The sequence below is a fragment of the Elephantulus edwardii genome, unplaced genomic scaffold (assembly GCF_000299155.1).
Source record: "Elephantulus edwardii isolate Elephantulus edwardi_28Jun2011 unplaced genomic scaffold, EleEdw1.0 scaffold00240, whole genome shotgun sequence".
Taxonomy (NCBI): Eukaryota; Metazoa; Chordata; class Mammalia; order Macroscelidea; family Macroscelididae; genus Elephantulus; species Elephantulus edwardii.
Genome location: NW_006399990.1, coordinates 3503242 through 3509746, shown reverse-complemented (window position 1 = coordinate 3509746; position 6505 = coordinate 3503242).

The following is a 6505-nucleotide window of genomic DNA, read 5'->3' as shown; positions in this document are numbered from 1 at the left end:
TTGGAGAGCGATGTCATGCTTGGGAGGTTGGAGGAACGGTGCAGGAGAAGACCCTCGATGAGATGGATTGATTAAGTGAGTGAAGTATTGGGCGTAAGTGTGCCAGAGAGAGTGAGATGGCACAAGATAGAGCAGGGTGTATGGCTGTTTTACATAGGGTCGCTATGAGTTGCAGGTAACTCGACAGCACATAATAAGGACAACAACATCTATGGTCAACAGGTATTCAACAAGGAAATATAAACTAGCAAATGGGGAAATGACAATGTCTTCAACAAATGGTGCTGGCAAAACTGGACTGCTACATGCAGAGAGCTGAAAGAGGATCCACATCTCACACCATACAGAAAAGTCAACTCAATCTAGATCAGAGACCTTCTCAAAAATATCAAGTTTATAGTAGCAAACGGATAAAGATTAGAAAGTTTAGCCTATGGTGTAAAGAGACTGCTGAATACAGCCAGAAATTCTCGATCTGGAGAGGATAAAATTTATGAATGATACTTTCTAATAATTAAATCTCTGTGCTCATCAAAAATGTTTTCCAATAGGGCGAAAAAAAAGAGCGTACTGTATGGGAACAAACATTTAGCAGTACCATCTCAACCAAGGGTTTTATAACAAATGTTTACAAAATTCTCCTGGACCTCCAGAAGAAAAAAAAAAGACTGATCACACAATTACAAAATAGGCAAAAGACATGGAAAGACTTTTCACAGAGGAAGAAATTCAGGTAGCCAACAGACACATGAAGGAATTCTCAAAATCACTGGCAAATAGAGAGATGCAAATCAAATCCACACTGAGAACCATCTTACCCAGTAACAGTGGCAAAATTTAGCAGGGTAGCAAGCAATAAATGTTGGAGAGGATGTGGAAAGGTGGGAACTTTCAAACACAGTTGGTGAGTTTATAATATGGTGCAATCACACTGGAAGACAATTTGGCGCTTCCTCAAAAAGCTGAACATAGAAATTCCATATGACCCAGCTATTCCACTACTTGAAATAAACCCTGAGAAAATGAGGAACTGGCACACAAATGGAGACTTGTACACCAATGTTCATAGCAGCATTATTGACCATCGCAATAAGATGGAAACAGCCCAAATGCCCAACCACAGTGGAAAGGATTGAGAAATTATGGTACAGTTGTAAAATGTAATACTACACAGTACACAGCAATGATTTTGTAAATCACTACCTCACTTGGAAGTGACTAGAGAGCATTATGCTAAGTGAAATAATTCAGTCCCATAAGGACAAATACTGTATAAGACCATTATTGTAGAACGTGTATGACAATCCAAGGGTGGGAGCAGAGGGTTGAGGAGGAGTGAGAGAGGTGGTTAATCACAGGGTCACACAATTTGATTGGGGGAGGCGGTGAAGGAAATATTAAAGCTCTAGTGTGGAAAACAATGTATAAGAACTGTAAGTAAACCAGTATTTATTTTATGCTAATTAATTTTATTTAAATTAAAAAAGAGAGGGAAGAATAATTTTTACTGCAAACCACTCAGATTTGCCTTAGCTTCTTTCATAACACTCACTATATTTCTTATTACTTTATGCACCTAGTATTCTCTTAGCTATTTGAAATGTAAGGATATATTACATAGCATCCTAGCCTTTATAAAACTCAAAGTCTAGTGGAGATTATTGCACCAGGACAAGTTGATTACTTTGCATTGCTTTTCCCCTCCTCCATTCACATCATCATTTGTGTTAGAAAATGTCCCTTTCCATAAAGCAGGCAGCCCATATTTTTCTTATTGTTAAATGTGGAGAAGTTATTCTCATTGTGATCTCACATATAACAGATAAAGCACAGGTCTATCTTTCACTAGTCTCATAATTACTGCTATCCAGTCACTGTTACAGTCACTGTGTGACTACATTTTGTTAAAGGTCTTCCTCATTCTTGTTCTGTACTTTACCAGGCATGATTGTCTTTTGAGACTACCCCAAGCATTTTTTAAGCTCTATTTCAACGCCTCACACACATTAATTAATTTAGTACTCTCCTTTGTTGAAGGTAATAATTTTTACTTTAATCTGATTGTACCTAATACATAAATTAAGTCACTCCTTCATCACCCCTTTACCCCTAACCAAAAATGAACAGTTTCTGTCAAGTCTTTCAACTCATGACAAAACTACATGTATCAGAGTAAGACTGTTCTCCAGTTTCTGAAGTAAATTACCAATGTTTCATCAGAAGAATCTCTAGTTGAATTCAAATCACCAAACTTTTGGTTAATAATTGAATGCTTAATCATTTGCATTATCTAATTACTCCTAGTTTTGAACCTAGAAAGTCTGATTCTAAATCAAGTACCCCTAAGGATTCTTCTATAATATTGTGTGATGACTGAAATACAAATACGTTTTATTATGCAACACTCTTGAAAAAAAATAATAATTATTCCTTCCTTTAGTGGTAAGTCTTCACTCAGCTTATCACCCGCTTTTCTAATTGTCATTTGTGACCTGTCACTTTTTTCCTGCCTAAATACTTGACACTACAATTTATTTCTTTGGTCATATTGCTTTTATAGCTTAAAACTTGCCTTCTTTACATGTATTTTGATTCTACCTTTAACAATACTGCCCACATTTGAAATATTACCTTTATGAAACTTTGTTTTTAATCTCTTTTTTTCTAAATCTCTAGGACTTAAATTTATTACAGAGAAATTATTCTATAGGATAGAATATGTTTTAATGAACTCTTATTTACGCATGCCTAGCTTTTGTGTTTACTCATCTTACTTGTCAAAGCAAAGACTAGGCTTATACAAACATACATAATATTTAACATTAAAGATTCATTTAAAAATTATATTTGTTTTAATTCTAAAGTTGTTTAAATTACAGTGTTTAGAAAAAGATGAAAGTCTAGACAAGTATTTACATTAAAAATAATAAAAAGCTAAAATATAAATGTTGGTTGTTTTGTTTTGTTGTTTGACAAACATGATTTTTTTTAAAAGAAAGTCTTCATGATTTAAAAAAATATCATTAATTACTCAAATAATTCAGGTACTAATATATTGTTGAGTATTTTAAAAAACCCAAAACTTTGCAGCTATCATTTTCCCAATTTGCTGTCTACGTTAAGAGGGAAAGGTAATTTAACTTTCACCTCTGTGAAATTCATGTATTTTCTATTGAAATTACTCAACTGAACTTTACAGAGATTTAGAACTCATTTCCCATAGCTAGCCAAACATGGCAAATTTGCTACCTAAAATGCTGGCATGTTTAACCCTTGCACAAAATATGTGAAAAAGTCTCTCGTTTCATGGATGGTCTTTCCAGCAACCTATTTATTTAATGTTCTAAGATTTGTGAAACGGCATCTTGATTTCTAAATTTTCCCTTTAGTGTCAAAGTTTAAATCTTTATTTGTTCAAGTTTTTCCCAGAAGTGTGACACATTCAGAAACTTGTATTGGTATGATCTACTCATAATTTTACCTTATGCAATTCTAATGATTTCTAATTTTAAATTTAAAATATCCAATTAGTTTAGGGTGTCAAGGGATACTTTAGGAAACCTGCTTGGACAGCAAATGTACCATTTTGAAATGGAATAATTTAGAACCAAACAAAGGGCTTTTCATAGTTGGCTCAGTCAAAACCAGTCAAAAAGAGAATATATAGGAGAGAGAAAAGAGGGCATAAAAATTCACTAACTCAACAGCTTGGTAATTAAGGAGATGCCCTTTCTCCTTAAAGTGACAGCTGTAATTTAGTTTCAAAGTTATCAGTTTTTGAAGACTGGATGGTTAATCTAGGAAAATATGTTAATGAAATTTCTTCATTTTTCTTTGGTCGGATATCTTTCTAACTTTCCTTGAAGGACTATATTTTCAGTATCTATTAAGCAGCTGAAGGAAATTGAGGATTCACTGGTGGAATTGCCAGTTTCCTTGCTCGAGTTAGATTCAGTTCTTGACAAATAGATGCCATATGTAGTCACTATTTATTGGTCAACAAAAGCTAGAATGTCTTTGCTATGTTGTACAGATTCCTTGGAGCTTCTAGAAAAAGCATGGAAAGAAATGTCTGGTAAACTACTTGAAAAATCAAGCAATGGAACCCCTGTGGATCACAATGATATAATTATGGGCACAGTGCAAGATGCAGCACTGTTTGCAGTACATATGTACTGAAGGATCACGATGAATTATAGTGAGCAAAACAATTATCTGTAATGCTCTAGTGGCAAAAAGTTGCACTGCAATCCTGAAGGAAAACAGTTCAAATCCACCAACTGCTTTCCAGGATAAAGATGGGCAATCTTCTCCCATGGTTAACTGCCTCTGAAAAACTACTCGATGGATGACACACTACAACAAATAATCATTATAATGTCTAGCTAACCATAGATGTTTGCCAAAGCCTTCACACCTCTATGGAACATTTGATTGTAAAAATAGTAGAATATGGCTATTTGGTTTCTAACAGATTTTTTCTGAAAATAGAGAAAGAAAAAGTGTTTCTACTAGGTCCTTAAACTAGATCATAGTTCTTAATTTTATTCACTTTATGAAATTTCAATTGTAATCAAGCTCTGTTTATTTATGTAATGTCATTTAGCCTTATTGATAAACATAAGGTAAATATTATTACTCTGTTTTACTTTTTTTAAATACTGGTTTATTTACTAAATTTGTATACATTGATTTTAACACCAGATCTTCCCCATTTTCTTCCACCCTTCACCCATCAAATCATGCAGCCCTACAATTAAACATCCAAGTGTTCTGGGATTCTCATTCTTCTCAGAATCAACCACAGCTTGTTGTGTGTGATGTACACAGTCAAATGCCTTTGTGTAGTCAATGGAACACAGACATACATTTCTCTGGTCTCTCTGCTTTCAGCCAAGATCCATCTGACGTTAGTTACAATATCCCTAGTACCATGGCCTCTTCTAAATCCAGCCTGTACTTCTGGAAGTTCTCTGTTGATGTGCTGTTCCAGTCCTTTTGGGATAACCTTCAGCAGAATCTTGCTTGCATGTGAAATTAATGATATTATTCAATAATTTCCACACTCTGTCGCATCACCTTTCTTTGGAATGGGAACAAATAAAGATCTCTTCCAGTCAGTTGACCAGATACTTGTCCTCTATTTTTCGGCACAACTTGGTGCACACTTGTAGGGCAGCATCATTTGTTGAAATATATCAATTGGTATGCCATCAATTTCTGGGCCCTTGTTTTGGTCAGTTCTTTCAGAGCAGCTTGAACTTCTTCCTTCATCACCACAGGCTCTTGCTCATATATTGTTTCATGAGTTTCTTCTATGTCTGCCAATTTCTTTTAGTACGAGGATTCTGTATACTCTTTCCATATTCTTTTAATAATTCCTGGATAATTTAATATGCTGCCCAAAGCATACAACTCAAGGCTTGAATTTCTTCTTCAGTTCCTTGAGCTTAAGAAATACTGAACAAGATTGGCCCCTGTGATTTTCTGACTACAGCTCTTTGCACATTTCATTATAATACTTTATTCTGTCTTGCATTGCCCTTTGAAATCTACTGTAAAATTCCTTAATATCTTGATTTCTTCCCTTTGCTATAGTTTTACCTAGTGTTCCAATATTATCTATTTCATTTTATGTGGTTCAGTTGTGATGGCAGCTTTGTCATTTCTTAATCGATTTAGCTGTGCCTTCTATTTTTTATTTTCTTTGTTAGGTTTGCCAATGGTTTGCCAATTTTATCAATCTTTTTTGAAAAACTAGCTCCTTGTAGTGTACATTATTTATCTCCTCTTTTCTTAGCTTCCCCAGAATTCCTATGTCAGTCCTGCTTTATAACAGTGGAATAATGCCGTATTTGTCTTCTTGTAACTGAGAAATTTCACTCAGCATAATGTCATCCATGGTTATCCATTTTCTATAATATTTCCTGAGTTCTTTGTTTTTCAGAGCTGCATAATATTGAATAGTGTGAATATACCAGAGCTTCTCTATCCATTCGTTTGCTGATAGATACTCGGGCTGTTTCTAACTCTTTGCTATTGTGAACAAAACAGTAATAAACATGGGTGTACATATATCTGCTTAGGTGGCAGTTCTGGTTTCTTTAGGGTATATTCCCAGTAATGGAATTGTTGGGTCAAAGAGAACTATGTAAAAGGAATATGTGATTAGGTTTTACTAGCATGACAAGAGTCCATAATACAAGCTGCATCGTAAAGTGATCTGGGGCGCACAGGGTTGGGGGGGGGGCTGTATAACACTGAAATAACATTTTTTCCAAAGAAAACATGTTGTGAGGGGAGGAAGGGCAGGGAGGGAAATGTGCAACAATGAAAGATCAGAAACCCATGTTCTTTATAAACTTTCATTAAAAATCTCAGTGAAAACAACAACCACCACCAAAGATTAAGAATATCCAGGCTCAAGGTCATACTATAAATTTTGTTGTTGTTGTTATGTGACACTGAGTCGCTTGTGACTCATAGCGACCCTATGTACAAGAGC